Source organism: Tachyglossus aculeatus (assembly GCF_015852505.1).
Source record: "Tachyglossus aculeatus isolate mTacAcu1 chromosome 12 unlocalized genomic scaffold, mTacAcu1.pri SUPER_6_unloc_3, whole genome shotgun sequence".
NCBI classification, from domain to species: Eukaryota; Metazoa; Chordata; class Mammalia; order Monotremata; family Tachyglossidae; genus Tachyglossus; species Tachyglossus aculeatus.
This window is the reverse complement of record NW_024044830.1, coordinates 8,153,642-8,175,970: the sequence shown is the minus strand read 5'-3', so window position 1 is coordinate 8,175,970 and position 22,329 is coordinate 8,153,642. Positions and strand designations below refer to the sequence as shown.

Genomic DNA, 22,329 nt, shown 5'->3' with positions numbered 1-22,329 from the left:
AAATAAATAGAGTAATAAATATGTACAAACATATATACATACATACAGGTGCTGTGGGGAAGGGAAGGAGGTAAGATGAGGGGGATGGAGAGTGGGACGAGAGAGAGAGGAAGGAAGGGGCTCAGTCTGGGAAGGCCTCCTGGAGGAGGTGAGCTCTTAGTAGGGCCTTGAGGGGAGGAAGAGAGCTAGCTTGGCGGATGGGCAGAGGGAGGGCATTCCAGGCCCGGGGGATGACGTGGGCCGGGGGTCGACAGCGGGACAGGTGAGAACGAGGCACGGTGAGGAGATTAGCGGCAGAGGAGTGGAGGGTGCAGACTGGGCTGTAGAAGGAGACAAGGGAGGTGAGGTAGGAGGGGGCGAGGTGATGGAGATCCTTGAAGCCGAGGGTGAGGAGTTTCTGCCTGATGCACAGATTGATTGGTAGCCACTGGAGATTTTTGAAGAGGGGAGTAACATTCCCAGAGCGTTTCTGGACAAAGACAATCTGGGCAGCAGCATGAAGTATGGATTGAAGTGGGGAGAGAGGGTTCTCATCCCAGCTCCTCCACTAGTCTGCAGGGGGACCCTGAGCTGGTTGTTTCACTTCTGCGGTCCTCAGTTCCCTCATCTATCAAATGGAGATGAAAAACGTGAGCCCCATGTGGGCCATGGGCTGGGTCCAACCTGATTACTCTGCCCCTACCCCAGCACTTAGAACAGTGCCTGTCACTTAAGCAGCACTTAACAAATACTAGAGAGGAAAAAAAATCATTTTCTGGAATCAACCTGCCCAGGCATGTGTCCCCTACTTTGGCCAATGGGGAGGTAGTTCAGACTCAAGCACTTCAGAATTGGGGAGGGGAAGGCTTCTTTCTCAGAGCTGGTGGATGGGATCAGGGTCAGGGACAGGGAAACAGGACCCAGGGTTCGTCTCAGGGTACACTGCAGACATGGAACCCATAAATCCCATCACCATATTCAGGACGAGTGCAGGCTCTACCAACTCTGTTGAATTGTGCTCTCACAAGTATTTAGTACAGTACTCTGCATGCAGTAAGCTCTCAATAAATAGCATCGTCCACCACTGAATCTAAAACCATCTTTTTAATCAATATTCCCGGGGATTGGAGAAGGACTTCCCTAAAACCCCAGAGTCAAGACGAACCCCTTTAATAATGCGTTGTTGGGAAGGGACCATCTCTGTGTTTCCGACTTGTACTTCCCAAGCGCTTAGTACAGTGCTCTGCACACAGTAAGCGCTCAATAAATACGATTGAATGAATGAATGGGAAGGGACCGTCTGGCCCCTGCTCACTTGGCCCTATTTTGGATTGTGACATGGACCAGCTATTCTTCTGGAAACCTCACGGGCGTGTTTGAATTTCTTTAGAAACTTTTTCATCCCATTTATCTCACGAAAAACAGGTTAGAGTGGCAGGGTAGAGAATTCAAACTCTTCGAGGGCCGAACAAGATGGAAAGCCCATCCAGGGGTCCTCAGAAACTCAATGTGCCCAGAAGCCCGATGCCACCCCAAACCCTTGCTGCACCGGGTTCAGTGCTTGAGGAGCTGAAGGACAACAGAATTGGAAGCACGCAAACGATGCTTCCTGATCTTTTTGCTGGAACCTAATTTTCTTAAATGTTATTTGTTAAGTGCTTACTTGTGCCAGAAACTGTAGTTCGCCCTGCAGTAGGTAAAAGTTGGTCAATCAATCAATCAATCGTATTTATTGAGCACTTACTGTGTGCAGAACACTATACTAAGCGCTTGGGAAGTACAAGTTGGCAACATATAGAGACAGTCCCTAACCAAAAGTGGGCTCACAGTCTAGAAGGGGAGACAGAGAACAAAACAAAACATATTAACAAAATAAAATAAATAGAATAGATTTGTACAAGTAAAATAAATAAATAAATAGAGTAATAAATATGTACAAACATATATACATATATACAGGTGCTGTGGGGAAGGGAAGGAGGTAAGGCAGGGGGATGGAGGGGGGAGGAGAGGGAGAGGAAGGAGGGGGCTCAGTCTGGGAAGGCCTCCTGGAGGAGGTGAGCTCTCAGTAGGGCCTTGAAGGGAGGAAGAGAGTTAACTTGGCGGATGTGGGGAGGGAGGGCATTCCAGGCCAGGGGGATGACGTGGGCCGGGGGTCGACGGGGGGACAGGCGAGAACGAGGCACGGAGAGCTGATTAGCGGCAGAGGATTGGAGGGTGCGGGCTGGGCTATAGAAGGAGAGAAGGGAGGTGAGGTAGGAGGGGGCGAGGTGATGGAGAGCCTTGAAGCCGAGGGTGAGGAGTTTCTGCCTGATGCATAGGTTGATTGGTAGCCACTGGAGATTTTTGAGGAGGGGAGGAACATGCCCAGAGCCTTTCTGGACAAAGACAATCCGGACAGCTGCATGAAGTATGGATTGAAGTGGGGAGAGACAAGAGGATGGGAGATCGGAGAGGAGGTTGATATAGCAGTCCAGACAGGATAGGATGAGAGCTTGAACGAGCAGGGTAGCGGTATGGATGGAGAGGAAAGGGCGGATCTTGGCAATGTTGCGGAGCTGAGACCGTCAGGTGTTGGTGACGGCTTGGGTGTGAGGGGTGAACGAGAGAGCGGAGTCGAGGATGACACCAAGGTTGCGGGCTTGTGAGACGGGAAGGATGGTAATGCCGTCAACAGTGATGGGAAAGTCAGGGAGAGGGCAGGGTTTGGGAGGGAAGACAAGGAGCTCAGGTATGGACACGTTGAGGTTTAGGTGGCGGTCAGACATCCAGATGGAGATGTCCTGAAGGCAGGAAGAGATGAGAACCTGGAGGGAGGGGGAGAGAGCAGGGGCAGAGATGTAGATTTGGGTGTCATCCGCGTAGAGATGATAGTTGAAGTCGTGGGAGCGAATGAGGTCACCAAGGGAGTGAGTGTAGCTCGAGAACAGAAGGGGACCAAGAACTGAACCTTGGGGAACCCCCACAGTAAGGGGGTGGGAGGGGGAGGAGGAGCCTGCAAAAGAGACTGAGAATGAACGACCGGTGAGATAAGAGGAGAACCAGGAGAGGACGGAGTCTGTGAAGCCAAGGTTGGATAGCGTGTTGAGGAGAAGGGGGTGGTCCACAGTGTCGAAGGCAGCTGAGAGGTCGAGGAGGATTAGGATAGAGTATGAGCCGTTGGGTTTGGCAAGCAGGAGGTCATTGGTGACCTTTGAGAGGGCAGTTTCCGTGGAATGTAGGAGACAGAAGCCAGGCTTGAGGGGGTCGAAGAGAGAGTTGGTGTTGAGGAATTCGAGGCAGCGAGTCCCTGTCCCACAAGGGGCTCATGCTCTTAATCCCCATTTTCCGGTTGAGGTAACTGAGACATCGAGAAGTCAAGTGACTAGCCCGAGGTCACTCACCAGATGAGTGGGAGAGACAGGATTAGAACCCATGTCCTCTGACTCCTAAACCTATGCTCTTGCCACTAGCCATGCCACTTCCCCTAGAAGCAGCGTTGTTTAGCTGCTTGTAGACCTTGAGCCCCTCGTATTGTTTAGAGTACAATACAAGAGGCTGTAGACGTGATCCCTGTCCTCAAGGAACTTACAAACTATAGGTGAAGACAGAGAAGCAGTGTGGCCTAATGGGAAGAACACAGGACTGGGGGCCAGAGGACCCAAGAAGATAAGTGGCTTGTCCAAGATCACAGAGCAGACCTGTGTCAGACCTGGGATTAGAACCCAGGTCCTCTGATTCCCAGTTCTGCTATGTTATCTTGGACAAGACACTTAACTTTTCTGTTATTGAACTTCATCTGTACAATGGGGATTAAGACTGTGAGCCCCAAAGGGAACACGGATTGTATGCAAACTGATGACCTTGTATCTACCCCAGTGCCTGGCACATAGTAAGTGCTTAACAAATACCATTAAAAACCAACAACAAAAAGTCAGATCTTAACATAAACCTCAGGTAGAGGAAAGGCAGAGTAGAAGGATGTGTACATAAGCACGGTGGGGCTGAGGTCAGGGGGAATATCAAGCATTATGGTTTCAAATCCCGGCTCTGCCAATTGTCAGCTGTGTGACTTTGGGCAAGTCACTTAACTTCTCTGTGCTTCAGTTACCTCATCTGTAAAATGGGGATGAAGAACGTGAGCCCCACGTGGGACAACCTGAACACCTTGTATCTGCCCCAGCACTTAGAACAATGCTTTGTACATAGTAAGTGCTTAACAAATGCCATTATTATTATTATTATTATTATTATTATTATTATTATTAACAGATGCAAGTTGCGCAGGCGACGCAGAAGGGAAATGAAGTCAGAGCAAGGTCAGCTTTGAGGTTGTCAGTTTCACCTACATGGCAGCGGGGATTCTGCGCCTGTTTCCAAGTGGCGCCACCTAGTGGTTCTCTGCATTCCATGAATTCTGTTGCATTGATGACTATATCAGTCTCCTTGCTGACTTCCCTGCCCCCTGTCTCTGCACACTCCAGACCAGACTTCACTCGGATCCCCGGATCATTTTTCTACAGAAGCACTCAGGCCTTGTTTCCCCACTCCTCAGGAAACTCCAGGGGTTGCCCATCCACGTCCGCATCCAACAGAAACTCCTTACCATCTGCTTTAAAATACTCAATCACCTCACCCCCTCAAACCTCACTTCCCTACTCTCCTATCACAACCCAGCCTACACTCTTCGCTCCTATAATGCTCACCTTCTCACTGTACCTTAATCTTGTCTATCTCGTTGCTGACCTCTCACCGACTTCCTGCCTCTTACCGGGCATGCCCTGCCTCTTCATGTCCTACGATGACTCTCCCACCCTCAAAGCCTTATTGAAGACATACCTCCTCCAAGAGACTTTCCCTGACTAAGCCCCCCTGCTTTCCTCTTCTCCCACTCCCTTCTGCAATGCCCTGAATGGCTCCCTTTATTCATCCCCACCCTCCAGCCCCACAGCACCGATGTCCATATCTGTAATTTATTTACTTACATAAATGCCTACCTCCCACTCTAAATGGGAAGCTTATTGTGGGCAGGGAATGTGTTGGTTTATTGTTATATTTTACACTCCCAAGTGCTGAGAGCCGAGCTCTGCACACAGTAAGCGCTCAATAAATACGACTGACTGACTGAATTCTAGGTCGTCATTTTCACCTACGTGGTAGCTGGGGTTTCTTGCCTGTTCCCAGTGGCGTCACCTAGTGGTTCTCTGCATTGCCTCGTGGCATCCTTGGCACTTCGCACATAATGGTCTTCAGCACTGTAATCTTGGGGAACTGGTTATATCCGGAACGGTAAACCTCCCCATCAGGACCTCCTGGACATTAATGATAGTAATAATAACAATAATGATAACAATAATAATAACAACAATGATAAGAATGGCTGTTGTTAAGTGCTTACTATGTGCACAATACTGTACTAAGCTCTTGGGTGGTTGCAAGCAAATCAACTTGGACATGGTCCCTGCCCCATGTAGGATTCATTTTACAGACAAGGTAACTGAGGCACAGAAAAGTGAAGAGACTTGCCCAAGATCACAAAGCAGACAAGTGGTGGAGCCGGGATTAATCCTTTCATTCCTCAAATAAAGCTTCAATATTCTTTCCAAGAACTGTTGGGAAGGAGTGGTCGGTGCCTTTTGTAGCCTTCCATTTGGATGTTTTATGATCTGAATTGTTAGGCAAGAGTAACAGGATGGTGGCATTGGCTGAGCACATACTATGTGCCAGTTCCTGTGCTGAGTACTCAGGCTGCTACGAGATAGATTGGACACCATCTCACAAAGGCTCAGAGTCTATGAGTTCTTTCAATCTGGAAAGAACCTGCCAGGGAAAACTAGCTTCTCTCCAGAGGGCTGAAAATCCAAAAAGCAAGAGCTCATTACCCAACAGACCAGGAAATTTTCTGTTTCATCCTGAGAGCTGTGTCTTTTGTAGTGGATCTCAGACTCACAAACTAAAGACGGGTGGAGAGACTGCCAAAAGTCATCCAGGGAAGGAATCACAGAATACAAAACCAAATCATATAATCAATCAATGGTTTTGCTTTTTTGGAATTTGCTAAGCACTGACTACATTTCAGGCGCTGTACTAGGTGCTGGGGAAGAATCAAACAGATCAGGTTGGACACAGTCCATGTCCCACATGGGGCTCACAGTATTAATTCCCAATTTACAGCTATGGGAACTGAGGCACAGAGAAGAGATCACACAGCAGAGAAGGGCAGAGCCCGCATTAGAACATACTCATTCATTCAGTCACATTTATTGAGCACTTACTGTGTGCAGAACATTGAATTAAACTCTTGGCAGAGTACAATACAATAGAGTTGGTAGATGTGATACCTGCCCACGAAGAGCTTACAGTCTGCAGATCTATTAGTCAAGGAAGACAAGAACTAGATAGAGAAGCAGCATGGCTTAGTGGAAAGAGCGTGGCTTGGAAGTCAAAGGTAGTGGGTTCTAATCCCAAATCAGCCACTGGTCTTTTGTGTGACTTTGGGCAAGTCACAACTTCTCTGTGCCTCAGTTACCGAATCTGTAAAATGGGGATTAAGACTATGAGCCCCACGTGGGACAACCTGATTTCCTTGTATCTACTCCAGTGTTTAGAACAGTGCTTGCCACATAGTAAGCACTTAACAAATACCATCATTATTTTTATTATAAGCGTTGTGGTGCATCACTATAAAAGGACGTTTTGAGATTTCCAGTAATGTAGCATTATGGCTGTGAACATTTTGCTGAAGCTTCTCCATCTCTCCTTCCTGCCCAGGGTCACAGAGCATGACCTCCTCATTGGCAGGGGGTGATGGCACTCCATGGAACCTGAGTGCCCAGGGAAGAGGAGCCCCAGAGCTGCTTCTTCTGCCTATCTCACTCCAGCAATGATAATAATAGTGGCATTTGTTAAGCGCTTACTATGTGCTAGGCACTGTACTAAGTGTTGGGGTGGATACAAGCAAATCTTGGTTGGGCACAGTTCTTGTCCTACATGAGGCTCTCCGTCTCAATCCCCATTTTACAGATGAGATAATGGGGGCACAGAGAAGCTAAGCGACTTGCCCACGTTCACAAAGTAAGCAGGTGGCAGAGACGTGATTAGAATCCAGGTTCTTCTGACTCCCAGGCCCATGCTCTACCCACTAGGCATGCTACTAATCTACAGTAGTAATAGTAATGGTATCACTGAGCACCCACTGGGTAAAATGAGCTGTACTAAGCTCTTGGAAAGTAATACAGTAGCACAAGAGCACACTAGTCCCTTTCCACACTCATCTGCTGTATGACCTTGGGGAAGTCCCTTATCTCCTCTGTACCTCAGTTTCCTCATCTGTAAAATAGGGATTAAATCCTACTACCTTCTATCTAGGCTAGGAACCCCATGCAGGGCAGGGTCTATATCAATCAGTCAATCATTCTTAGTCAGGTGAGGAGACGTCTCGGGGTAGGGGCTGTTAGACTGGACGGGACCAGACCAAACCAGACTGAACTGGACCGAACCAAACCGGACCGGACTGGACCGGCCCAGCCTGCGATCGGGATTGAGGCCCGAGAGTCGTGGCGGGGCGCAGGCTTGGGTGGAGGCCGGGTTGGGCTGGGCCACACTACGTCAGGCCAGGCTGCGGCCTAGGGGGAAGTGAAGCCTGACAGGACACAGGCCGGGGAGGGGGGGGATACAGGAACAGTGTGTGTGTGTGTGTGTGTGTGTGTGTGTGTGTGTGTGTGTGTGTACACACCTCTTTGTGTGCCAGGCTGACAGTGTGTGCCTACACGAGGGTGTGTGTCTGTTCATCACTTTGTGAGAAGCAGCGTGGCTCAGTGGAGGGAGCCCGGGCTTTGGAGTCAGAGGTCAGGGGTTCTCTTCCCGGCTCCGCCGGTTGTCGGCCGTGTGACTTTGGGAGGGTTGCTTCGTTACTCTGTGCCTCAGTTGCCTCATCTATGGAATGGGGATTGAGAATGTGCGCCCCCTGTGGGACAACCTGATCACCTTGTGACCTCCCCAGTGCTTGGAACAGTGCTTTGCACATAGTAAGCGCTTAATAAATGCCATTATTATATTACATGAGGTTGTGTGTCTGCCAGTCTGTGTGTGCCTGTTGTCTGTCTCCCCGCTTCTTGACTGTGAGCTCGTTGTTGGGTAGGGACCGTCTCTATGTAATGACAATAATAATAATACTAATGGCATTTGTTAAGCACTTACTATGTGCAAAGCACTGTTCTATGCACTGCGGGGGATACAACATGATCAGGTTGTCCCATGTGGGACTCACAGTCGTCATCCCCATTTTACAGATGAGGTAACAGGCACAGAGAAGTTAAGTGACTTGCCCAAAGTCACACAGTTGACAAGTGGCAGAGCCAGGATTAGAACCAATGACCTCTGTCTCCGAAGTCCCAGCTCTTGCCACTGAGCCAGGCTGCTTCCCAAGAGATGGCCTACCCTACTTGGGATCAGGCTACTCTCTCAGGCTCATATTTTGTTTATGATGATGATGATGATAATAATATTAATAGTAATGGTATTTATTAAGCACTTATTATGTGCTAAGTACTGTTCTAAGCACTGAGTTATGATCACAAGGCCTTAGTTGGAAAGGGTGGTAATGCCCTCCATCCTGTACTCTGCATTAGTTTAACTGGGTTTGAGGAAACTCACCATTAGAAGGAATGTAGATCTTATCCATTCTTTTGGAGCCTATTTTGATTCTATTAGAACACCCACCTTCTCTCTCCCCCTATTTTTAATAGTATTTTTATATGTTACCAACTTGTACTTCCCAAGCGCTTAGTACAGTGCTCTGCACACAGTAAGCGCTCAATAAATATGATTGAATGAATGAATCATTCAGTTACATTTATTGAGTGCTTAATGTGTGCAGAGCACTTTACTCAGTGCTTGGGAGTGTACAATATAATAGAGTTGGTAGGCAGCTCCCTGATAAGAATGATAGCATTTATTAAGCACTTAATATGTGCAAAGCACTGTTATAAGCGCTGGGGAGGTTGCAAGGTGATCAGGTTGCCCCACGGGGGGCTCACGGTCTTAATCCCCATTTTACAGATGAGGTAACTGAGGCACAGAGAAGTTAAATGACTTGCCCAAAGTCACTCAGCCGACAATTTACAGAGCCGGGATTTGAATCCTTGACCTCTGACTCCAAAGCCTGTGCTCTTTCCACTGAGCCACGCAGCGGGATAAAATGTATCCAGCTCACATTTAAAACCAATGCGAAACTCTGCATCTGGTATAAAATGGTCTTTGGTGTCAGATCCTAACCAGCCTCCTAAAATGAAGGCACGTCTTTCAAAAAGGAACATGCATTTTTTCCAAAACTCTAACCCAGCCCCAAGCCACCGACTCCTCTCCTGAAGAACACCACTTTTCCATAGCGTGTGTTTAGAACATTTTAAATATGGAGGCAGCTGCAGATTTCTCACAGACATGACACATTCTCAGAATAAATATATGGATTGAAGGGTGGAACCAGTTCACTCTCACCCTCAGGGACTTGAATGTAATATAATGAAAACCCCTGAAAGTGACACCTCTGAACTATTTCATAGCCAAGAGCACATGAAGATAGAAAAAGTAAAGAGAAATAGAACATTTATAGAAGGTGTAATTGACGTCTTCTTCAATTGACTGTTGATTAAATCTGCCCTATAGAGAATTTTCCAAGAAAGAAGCCCCAGGTATTCCAAATCCTGCATCTTTAAACAGCGTGGCTCAGTGGAAAGAGCACGGGCTTTAGAGTCAGAGGTCATCGGTTAAAATCCCGGCTCCACCACTTGTCAGCTGTGTGACTTTGGGCAAGTCACTTCACTTCTCTGTGCCTCAGTTACCTCATCTGTAAAATGGGGATTAAGACGTGGGACAACCTGATCACCTTGTGAACTCCCCAGCGCTTAGAACAGTGCTTTTCACATAGTAAGTGCTTAATAAATGTCATTATTATTATTATTATTATTATTATTATTATTATTATTACCCCTTTCTCCACACCCTTAACTCACTCCTCTGTTCGCCTAGACCTCCAAACTCCCTTCTCTTCTAAATCTTTTTTGGGATGTTATAGTATGCTGGGCCTTGCTGCTTTTCCAATGATGCTGCTACAGATTTCATGGTCGCCTCTTCCACCATAACTCTCCTTGTGCCAGATTGAAAAGATGGGGGGCAAGGTGGAAATAGGGTGGATGGAGGGAGAGCAGCAGGTGATCAGGAGGAGGGAGTGGAGGTGGCATTCTTCTCCAATCACTCTGCGTACACCAGCCTTCCCCAGTCCTCATGGCAGCCGTAGTGGAGGAGAAGGGAGAAAGAAGAGAAGGAGGAGGAGGACAAGCAGGAGAAGAAGGACACGCAGGAGGAGGGGGTGGAAGAAAAGCAGGGAAAGGAGGAAGAAGAGGTTGAGGAGGGGAAGGGAAGAGGGGGAAGAAAAGCCAGAAGAGGAGGAGGAAGAGATGGATTGAGAGAAGGAGGGAGAAAGACAGTAAGAGGAGGTTGAGGACTGGAGGAGGAGGAAGAAAAGCAGGAAGTGGAAGAAAATGAGGAGGTGGAAGGGGAAGAAATGCAAGAAAAGGTTGGTGAGGTGGAAGGGAAAGAAGTAGAAGAAACGGAGGAGGAGATGGTGGAAGGGGGAAAAGTGGAATAAAAATTGGAAGAGGAGGAAAATGAGGGAGAAGAAGTGAAAGGGGAAGAGGAAGAAAAGAAGGAAGATGGAGAGGAGGAGGAGGAGGAGGAGGAGGAGGAAGTGGAAAAAGTAGAGGGGGAGAAGGTCGGGGATGAGGAGGGGAGAAAAAGGAAGAACGGGGAGAGAAGAAGAAGGTGAAGGAGGACAGCAGGGGAAAGCCTCAGACTTTGATGTCCTCTTCTGTCAGCAAGACCACCTGCTCTTCCCCTTCTGGCTCCAGTCGTTAAACTTTGTGAGCCCTGGGAGGGCTGGGTTGTGTACGTGGTCAAAGTGGGACCTGCAGTGGCAGACGAGTCCTTTTCGTTGGAGCTGGGGACAGGAATGTGGAAGTCACATGAGCGGCTTTGGAGTCAAGGGGTAGCATTAATCAATGAATCAATAGTATTTATTAAGCTCTTACTATAAGCTGAGCATTGTACTACATGCTTGGAAAAGTACAGTGCAATAGAGTTGGCTAACAGGATCCCTGCCCCCAAAAAGCTTACAGTCTATGGATGGAGAAAGATATCAAAATAAATTATAGCTTGTGAACAGAGTATAAGGATATGAATGTAAGTGTCATAAGGCTAGGGTGAGTACTCTAAAGTCCTAAGTACTGAGTCATTGAGGGGTACACAGTCAAATGTATAGACAATGCAGAGGGGAGAGAGGATAGAGGAAATGAGGGCTTAGTCAGGGAAGGCCTCTGGCAGGAGATGGAATTTTAGGAGGGATTTACAAGTGGAGAGAGGTGGTCTGTTCAATACAAAGGGGTAGTGAGTTCCAGGCCAGAGGCAACATGTGGGGCAAGGGGTCGTTGGTGGGATAGATGAGATAGAGGTACAAAGAATAGGTTGGAAGTAGAGGAGCAAAGTCATGGATTGGGTTATAGTAAGAGATCAGTGAGGTAAGGTAGGAGATAGAGAGCTGTTTCACACACACACAAACACACACACACACACACGATAAATACACACACACACACACACACGTGACATATATGTGTACTCAAGTGACTAATATATTTGCCGATGTTCACATTTATGGAGAAAGAAAGGCAGCTATGCTTTTACTCTATGCAAAATATATATTCCCAACTGGCCAGTCCCGGCTCCACTACTTATCTGCTGTGTGACCTTGGGAAGTCACTTCACTTGTCTGCATCTCAGTTACCTCATCTGTAAAAGGGGGATTTAAAATTTGGCTCCACCGGAGACAGGGACTGTGTTCAATCCGATTTGCTTGTAACCACCCCAGAGCTTAGTACAGTGCCTGGCACATAGTAAATGCTTACCAAATACCATGATATTTTATTATTATTATTATTATTATTATTATTATTATTATTATTATTATTATTCCAGTGTTCTGCATATTATGTTTGTACTTTTGTGATTATCTCTGAGAAAACCTACATTTGAAAAAAGCTTTGAACATAGTAGATGCTTAATAAATGCTACTCTTGATAAATGTGAGGAAAGGGAAATTTTATATTGTATTTCCTTCCTCTGCATGCTTGGTTTTAGTGGCTAGTCATTCTTTTTTAATGTAGTGAATTAAAGTTAACGTGCAATCTTCCATTTGCAATTCGCTGAACCCCTTAAGAATTTTCATTTGACCTACTTGGAAAACTATTGTAAGGAAACCTGAGTATTGGGACCAATTTATAAGGACTCGAGCGATTGAAGGAATCAAGAAGAGACATTTCATGTGGAAGAGCCCAGAATTTTCAATGGAATTTCTCCCAGATAGGCTGGCTATGACTGAATAGAGCAGCTACATTGCTTAACCTGGACCATTAGTCATTCACTTCTCATCGTTGTGGCCACCAGTTAAATGTCAAAAACTCTTATATTAGACATCACAGATCTGGTCCCCCAGAGAAAGAGTGATCCTCCCATTATATTCAGGGTATTATATAGAGTTTCCACAGTGTTCTAATTTAGTTTTACCATTTTAAGAAATTTGTTATTCTCCAGTTGATTAATTGCTATCAGAACCAACTACCTTGTCAACTTGCCATCTGAGAGAATCAATCCTGTATTCTCTTCAAAGTTAGTGCTTTATGGCTGGATAGCACAATCTTTATTGAAAATCAAGACACTGCAGTGTCATCTGAAGTTTACGTGTCCTCCTTTTCCCTCGTATTTACCCCAGCGTTTAGCACATAGTAGGTCTGTAAAAAGAGGTCAAAATTACTTACGGCCAAGTGATGGCAGATGGAGGAAAATGTAAATTTAAATTCCTATAGTATTAGGGATTTCTCTGAGTGCTACGGGAACTAAATGGAGCATTTATCAATCGCAGACTTAGTGTAAACCATTCTGGGACATGGAAACCAAAGTAACTGAAATGTGAAGAGGCATTTGGGGGTTGGTGCACCATAGGTTGGTAGTTTAGCAAGTAGTTTAGTAAGGAAAGTCTTCACTTCAAGATATGTAAATACCTTTTTATAAATTTGTTCAGTAGAGTTGAAAAAACTCAAAGTCAGACTACCCTTATCTGAGCCACATCACTGGCCTAATTAGGGCACCATGCTCAACAGTGTTCAAATGGGAACTTTATGCTAATAAGTATCTGAAACTGCTACATCTTTTGCTAGATATTTCCCATTCCCTTTCCAATTTGATATTCCAATAACTGCACAAGGTGCATCACGTGGAAAGTATAGACTTTGGAAAACAGAAGTTGATTTTCAGAGGAAGGCAGTAAGTACCTGCAAAAGTGATGACTAAAGCCATGAATAGTTTTGTCTGATGGAGTCATCGTCAGAACAGATGAGAAAACACTTTTTTAAGTCTTTATTGCTTTGAAGAGTCAGAAAATGTTGTAGGAACGTAGAACTGTGCTTCACTGACATTTTAGAAAATTTTCAGGCTATTATTGCTGTAGTAGATGAGGTGGAAACAGCAGATATCACCTAATCATGACATTCATTGACATGAACACTGCAGTTGAGGTTGCAAGACAACTTTCATTATAAACCTTGCTTCCAGTTGGTCACAAATTCATGAATATTTGTCCCTTTGGGCTGAAGTTTGCCGTGTTTCATCTTTCTCTGAGTTTTCTTTATAAGCTTTAAAGAAAATTGTCACTGAGGTACCTCAGTAACTGCACTACATTTCAATTACCCAGAGAAAAACGTCTTTTCTTCACAGTTAGTCACACACATGTACCTGAGTTTATCAAACCGAAATATGACAGAAACCAGAAACTGAAAAGATTTGGGAATAATTAAATCAGAACAAAGGTAAAGTTGGGAAACTCGATCTTACATTTCCAGATGTCTTCAGATACCTCTATTACACTACACAACTCATTGTGTTGTATTCTCCCAAGCACTCTGTACAGTGCTAGGCAATCAGTCAGTCAGTTGTATGTTATTAGTACTCACTATGTGCAGAGTGCTATACTAAGTGCTTGGGAGGTACAATACAACAGAGTTGGTAGATATTTTCCCTGCCCAAAAAGAGTTTATAATCTAGAGACGGAATCAGAAATTGATATAAATAAATGTACATACATGTTGTAGGGTGAATGAAGGGTCCAAATCCAAGTGCAAGGGTGATGCAGAAGGGAGTAGGAGAAGAGAACATGTAGACTTATCTGGGGAATGCCCCTTGGACACAGTAAGTGCTCAATAAATTTCATTGATTGATTGATTAATTCAGTGTCCCTTGGGCAACTCAAATTCAACATGGTCAAATCAAATCTCCCCATTTTCCTTCCTAAATCAATCATTGGTCTTGATTAAGCACTTAACTGCAGAGTACTGCACTAAGCACTTGGGAGAACATAATGCAACAGAGTTGTGGGCAGGGCGTTTTCAGTCTAGAGGGAGAGAGAGAGACATTAATATTAAAAAAATTACACATATGTAAATTCAAAACCCAATCCTCTTTTCAACTTTCCCATCCCAACCTGTAGGGGTTCCTCAAGGGTCAGTTCTTGGTCCCCTTCTGTACTCTAGCTACACTATCTACACTCACTCCCTCATTCACTCCCACGGCTTCAACTATCATCTCTATGCTGATCACACCCAAATCTACATCTCTGCCCCTGCTCTCTCTTCCTCCTTACAGTTTCGTATCTCCTCCTGCCTTCAGGACATCTCCATCTCGATGTCTGCCCGCCATCTAAAACTCAATATGTCCAAGACTGAACTCCTTATCTTCCCTCCCAAACCCTGTCCTCTCCCTGACTTTCCCGTCACTGTAGACGGCACTACCATCCTTTGCGTCTCACAAGCCCGCAACCTTCGTGTCATCCTCGACTCCACTCTCTCGTTCACCCCACACAATCCAATCTGTCACCAAAACCTGCCGGTCTCACCTCCACAACATCGCCAAGATCCGCCCTTTCCTCTCCATCCAAACCTCTACCTTGCTGGTTCAATTTCTCATCCTATCCCGACTGGATTACTGCATCAGCCTTCTCTTTGATCTCCCATCCTCCAGTCTCTCCCCATTTTAGTCTACACTTCACTCTGATGTCCGGATTATCTTTGTACAGAAACACTCTGGGCATGTTACTCTCCTCCTCAAAAATCTCCAGTGGCTGCCTGTCAACCTACAAATCAAGCAAAAACTGATTACTCTCGGCTTCAAGGCTCTCCATCATCTCACCCCCTCCTACCTCACCTCCCTTCTCTCCTTCTACAGCCCAGCCCGCACCCTCCACTCCTCTGCCGCTAACCTCCTTACTATGCCTCATTCCCGCCATCGATCCCCGGCCCAAGTCCTTCCACTGGCCTGGAATGCCCTCCCTCTACAAATCCACCAAGCTAGTTCTCTTCCTCCATTCAAAGCCCCACTGAGAGCTCAACTACTCCAGGAGACCTTCCCAGATTGAGCCCCCTTTCTCCTCTCCTCCTCCCCATCCCCCCACCCTACCTTCTTCCCCTCCCCACAGCACTTGTATATATTTGCACAGATTTATTACTCTATTTATTTTACTTGTACATATTTACTATTCCATTTATTTTGTTAATGATGTGCATATAGCTTTAATTCAATTTGTTCTGACGGTTTTGACACCCGTCTATATGTTTCGTTTTGTTGCCTGTCTCCCCCTTCCAGAAAGTGAGCCTGTTGTTCGGTAGGGACCGTCTCTATATGTTGCCAACTTGTACTTCCCAAGTGCGCAGTACAGTGCTCTGCACACAGTAAGCGCTTAATAAATACAACTGAATGAATGAATGAATCCTTGTTGACATTACAGTAGTAGTAGTTATAGAGAAGTGATAATAATAGCAACTGTAGCTTTTATTAAGCACTTACTATGTTCATTCATTTAATTATATTTATTGAGCACTTACTGTGTGGAGACCATTGTACTAAGCGTTTGGGAGAGTACGATACAATGATAAACTGATACGTTCCCTGCCTACAGTGAGTTCATAGTCTAGAAGGGGGGAGACAGACATTCATAGAAATAAATAAATTACAGATATGTACATAGGTCCTTTGGGGCTGGGACAGGGGATGAATCAAGGGACCAAGTTAGGGCAACTCAAAATGGATTGAGAGAAGAGGAAAGAAAGGGCTTAGTCTGGCGAGGCCTCTTGAAGGAGATGTTCCTACATGCAAATTTTAAGTGGGGGAGAGGAATCGTCTGTCAGATTGATGAGGGAGGGCGTTCCAGGACAGAGGCAGGACATGGGCAAGGGGTTGGTGGTGACACAGACAAGATCGAGGCTCATTGAGAAGGTCAGCACTAGGGCAGTGAAGTGTACAGGCTGGGTTGTAGAAGAAGAATCGTGAGATGAGGTAGGAGGGAGCAAGGTGGTGGACTGCTTTAAAGCCAATGGTGAGGAGACTTTTTTGATGTGGAGGTCGATGGGCAGCCACTGGAGTATTTTGAACAGTGGGGTAACATGTCCTGAGCGTTTTTGTAGAAAAATGATCTGGGTAGCAGAGTGAAGGGTGGACTGGAGTGGGAAGAGACAGGAGGTTTTGTAGGTCAAGGAGGAAAGGAGGCTGATTCAGTAGTCCAGGCAGGATAGATGAGTGATTGTATTAACATGGTAGCAGTTTGGAAGTAGAGGAAAAGGCAGATTTTAGCGATGTTGTGAAAGTGGAACATGTCTCATAAACCCCTCACCTTTACTTATCTCTCTCATTCAACCCACATGTTCAATCTGTCATCAAATGATGTCGACTCAGCCTTCACAACTTCACTAATATCCACCCCTTCCACTCCATTAAAACTACGACTACGTTAATCCCGGCACTATCCTATCCTATCCCACCTGGATTACTCTATTCAGCCTCGTTGCTGACCTCCCAGCCTCCTGTCTCTCCCCACTCCTGTCCATACTTCACTCTGCTGCCCAGATCATTTTTTTCTACAAAAATCTTCAGGACATGTCAGAAAATTCGAGGGTGGCCCATCTACCTCCGCATCAGGCAAAACGTCCTCACCATTGGCTTTAAAGCAGTCTACCATCTTGCCCCCTCCTACCTCACCTTGCTGCTCTCCTACTACAGCCCAGCCTTGTACACTTCATTCCTTAAATGCTAACGGGCTCACTGTTGCTCGTTCCTGCCTAACTTTCCAACGGCTAATCCTGGCTCAGCTACTTAGTGCTGCATGACATTGGATGACTCATTCAACTTCTCTGTGACTCAGTTCCCTCATCTGCAAAATGGGGATTCAATACCTTTTCTCCCTCCTACTTAGTCTGTGATCCCGGTATGGGACTTGATGATCTTGTGCCTACCCCAGGGTTTAGTTCAGTGCTTGGCATGTAACTGCTTGACAAATATCATTATTATTGTTATTATTATTATTATTATATACACATCCATAAATTGTTTATATTAGTGTCCATTTTCCCAATTAGATTGTAAATTCGTTATGGGCAGGGAAAGTGTTTACCAACTCTGTTGTAGTGTACTCACTCAAGTGCATAGTACAGTGCTCTGCATAAAGTAAGCACTCAATAAATATGATTGACTGGCTGACTGACTCCATGCTGCCCAAGTGGCTTAATTATTATTTAATCTCTGTGGCATTTAAGTGCTTACTATGTGTCAAGCACTGTTCTTAGTGCTGGGTAGTGACAAAATAAACAGCTCAGATATAAGCCTTGTTCCACATGGGGCTCCCAGTTTAATTTGGAAGAAGAACAGGTGTTAAATCCCCATTTGATAGATGAGGAAACTGAGGCACAGAGAAGCTCTATGGTCACACAGAAGTCAAGTGGCAGAGCCAAGTTCTTTTTATTAGGCCACACCACTGTGTCCAACATCCAAAGAGAAAAGTCAAATATGAGTGTGGTAATCTGATATCCAGATGACAAAAACTGCTGCTTATTTCTACAGCTGAAACAATGTTATGATCTCATTGTATTGTACTCTCTCAGATACTTAGTACAGTGCTCTGCACTCAGTAAGCGCTCAATCAATACAATTGAATGAATGAATTGCCCTATTCTTATTTCCTCACAGAGCCACTCTGAGACTCAAGTGCCTCAGTTCCTCCTCATTTCTATTCCATTTCCTTCAGGTTACTTACGATAGTGCAAAGTTGTATTTAATCGGGTATATTTGTAAAACGAGATTCCTTACCCATGTGCTATAAAAAATCCTATCACCAAATCATTATACTCATCTGAGATTGTCATGGGCTTTTACCCTGATGTATTTCATAAAATACTCCTTTTTTGTCTTTATTCCTATATGGACCTCACTAGAGGTGCCTTGTTTAATGGGCTCCAAAAGCCTGAATTCTGCCCTTTAATTAGGTCTTAACAACAAGAAATGAGTCACATTAACCATCGCTTCCCAAGTGTGCCACTAAATGTCAATCGGGATGTTATTTTTAATTAAACAACTTCATGCTCCTCTTACCTAACACTCATTTTCCTTCCCTCCAATGATAGGCTCAATTATGAACTCAGAAGCAGAGATGAAGAGCCATAAATGTAGACATCTTTCCTCCTAGCCATTGAATGATAATTATTAAAAACCATATCCTCCTTTAAGCCAACGGATTACTCATTTGAACTATGTTGTAAAACTTGAGGTGCCAAATGAAAATTGAGAATGTGAAATTGCATAATATTTTGGCCTTTATGTCTACATGATTATGTCCATGAGTGCCTTGAGGGGAGAAAATGTAGATTATTTATCATTCATTGATATTTCTTTATTAGCATTTACATTGCAAGTGCTTAAAGTTCCTAATGCTGCACCTTGCCCATTTAGAACAATATACTTGATTTAGTATTCAAATATTACAATTTTGCTGTATTCATTTTTCTGCCAAAATTTCCCAGGTTATATAGCCCATCTATAGGTCAAGGTGTACTTGTATGATTGATAAAGAAAACTAGTCATAGTTTTAAATTTTATTTCAGCCTACTCAGTCATTATCTATTAGTTATCTACTATAGTAGCAGGTCCTTCTACCTATCAAAGATTCAACTTTGCAAAATCCAAAAAAATATGCACAGACATGGCTTAGTGGAAAGAGCCAGGGCTTGGTAGATGTTGGTAGCGGGTTCTAATCCCGGCTCCACTGCTTGTCAGCTGTGTGACTTGGGCCAAGTCACTTAACTTCTCTGTACCTCAGTTACCTCATCTGTAAAATGGGGTGAAGACTGTGAGCCCTATGATTACCTTGTAGCTACCTTGTATCTACCCCAGTGCTTAAATAAGTGCCTTGCATATAGTAAATGCTTAACAAATACCATCATTATTATTCATTCATTCAATCAATCATATTTATTGAGTGCTTAGTTTGTGCCGAGCACGGTACTAAGCACTTGGGAGAGTATAATACAAACAGACAGAGTCCCTGTCCACAAAGTGTTTACAGTCTAGAGGAAGGGGCGGGGGGGATATGACAAGATATGGTTCTTGAAATTGATATGCACACCGAGTCATGTGACTCAAAGGCTTTTTTAGGCAGCCGCTGTAGCTAGTGCAGAATAAAAACATCACAAGAGCTTAAATGGGACTGGTGAATTATTAGATGCATTGAACTATTTGGGCTCGATCAGCATCAATTCCACATATGCGAAGCTTTCTCTTAGGGTCAACAGAAAAGATAATTATGAAGAGACCCAGAAAGAAATTCATTATGGATGACCTAGGGCCTGCTAACATTGATGAAGTGATGGAATGTTAGCAGAACGAACTGTCAGGTGAAGGTCTGATTAGCACGAATTAGCTGAGAGCTCTTGTGGGTGAGACTACTGGTCACGAAGGCATCGAAAAGGTAGCTGCCCATTGGCTGCCACAAATCGTGCTGTTTTGTTACCTTCAAGTGAAGATGAGGCTCTGGGTCTCATTTCTCCAAAGAACTAGTCCTTGGGAGGCTTTTTCTTTCAGGAAAAAAACTAACACAAAAAGAGACACAGTAGTCATGGAACAAAAGGTAATAATAATAATAACTTTAGTATTTATTAAGCACTTACTATATGTCAGTCACTATTCTAATCATTCATTCATTCAGTCGTATTTATTGAGCAGCTTATTGTGTGCAGAGCACTGTACAAAGTGCTTTGAAAATACAATTCAGCAACAGAGACAATCCCTGATAGATACAAGATAATCAGGTTCAGCACAGTCTCTGTCCCACACAGTGCACACAGTCTTCATCATTTCCAGTTTTCTCATCTGTAAAATGGTGATTACATGTTGTCCCTCACCCTAAGAATTTGAGCTCTGTGAAAGAGGGACTGTATCCAGCTTGATTATCCTGTCTCTACTCCAGAGCTTAGTACAATGTTTGGTACCTAGTAAGCCCTTTCCTAAATTACTATTATTTTCAATGGTATTTGTTCATTATTATTATTGTTTTCATGGTTATTATTACCCATAATAATGTCGAAGTGTGCTTGACTAACATATTAGTCAAAGTTTTCCCGTAGCTGTTGGAGCTGCTGCTACAGTCCATGAAACATAATGGTGTAGTGGATAGAACAAGGCCGAGGGAGTCAGAAGGACATGGGTTCTAATTCTGGCTCTGCCATTTGTCAGCTGCGTGACTTTGGTTAATTCACTTCACTTCTCTGTGCCTCAGTTACATCATCTTCAAAATGGGGATTGAGACTGCAAGCCCCAAGTGGGACAGGGATTGGGTCTAACCCGATTTGCTTGTATCCACTCCAGAGCTTAGTACAGTGTCTGGCGCATAATACGTGCTTAACAAATTCCACAATTGTTATTATTATGATAAATCAATCAATAGGTTTTTTTGAGCCCCTACTTTCAATAAAGCACTACACTAAGCTTTTGGGATACTACAGTGAAGCCCAGGTTTAAAGGCTTTTGTACTCTAAAGGAGAAGAAAAACACAAAATAATTTACAGATAATAGGAAGAAGTCAATGGAAATAAGACTATGTAAACAAGCAAGGGATAAAATAGTAGATTATGGGAGAGGACCTGTTCAAAATAGTTATAGGTGCTTGTGAATGTATACATTTTGTTGTGGTGCACAAAGGATGGGCTGGCAATTGGGGGGATGTGATCTGGAGAGCAGAAATATTAATAAGGAAAATATCCTGAAGCAGGTAGAATTTCAGAACAGTGTTCAACTTCTGCTACGACATAACAGTAATAATGTGCCTTAAGAGTTTTACAAAGACTTTTTTTCCAAGAACATGCCTCATCATTTCTTCAAACCGATTAGCAGGGTTTGATGGCCACCTGAGATCAATCCTAGCACTAGGGTTAATTGGAGTGTGGGAAAAGAAAAGCTAAAAGTCGTAGGAATAGCAGGATAGGCGCTTTTTGGAGAAAGACACCAATTGGAAGGACAAGAATAAAACTTGGTTCCCACATCCAAGAAGAGGCACATCAGGGGAAGTGACTGTATCTTAAGGGATAATGATCATAATAGTGCTTGTTAGGTGCTTACTATGTGCCAAGCACTGGAGTAGAAACAAGTTAATCAGATTAAACATAATCCCTGTCCAACATGAGGCTTTCATACTCTTTATCCCCATTTTACAGATGAGGTAACTGAGACACAGAAACTTTAAGGGCTAAACCTAGAAATGAAGACACGATAGAATCGATCAATCATTTATTGAGCATTTACTGTGTACAGAGCACTGTACTAAGCACTAGGAGAGTACAATATAAAATAAATGATAGATGCATTCCCTGTTTATAAGGAGCTTTCTTCTACTTAGACTGCAAGCCCATGTGGAACAGGAACTTCATCAATTGGGGGACAAGGAGTGTTGCTACCATTCCCGGTGAGGTGTTAGTGTAGAGAAGACAGAGATGATACCTCTATCCAACCAGGCACCTTTAATCCCATTCCCTTCCGGAAGGGCTCAGCAGAAAATTGCAGACCAAACTAAAGAGCACTGACAATTTACCCAGTCCAGGTTGTAACACATCCTTTCCTTTTCATAATCCAGCCCCCTCCTGATCTGGTCAACTCTCCTTGGCTCTCTCAGAGATGCTCCCATGGGAGCAAAACCTCATTAGTCTCTAAACTAATTAGTCGGGTTCCATAGCTTCTCTGTGGTTGAGCAGGAAGTTGGCTTCCCTCATTCTCCAGTGGGGCCTGTTCATTGCTCTTAGTCCGTCCTCCTACAGTCTGTTCATCTCCACCTCATGGCCTGGTCTGCCATCTTGGAGCCATGTAGCCTGTGGGGAGAGGCAGAGGGAACCCCCAAATCCCATGTCACTAGGGAACACAGTGCTAGGATCAATCCCAAAGTGTGATAGGGTCAGAGGT

General features: G+C 44.5%; 1 pseudogene; it reads right to left on the bottom strand.

Annotated features, from left to right (window-relative positions):
- LOC119921610 overlaps positions 1–22,329 on the bottom strand; it is a 39,333-nt pseudogene that overhangs the window by 2,403 nt on the left and 14,601 nt on the right.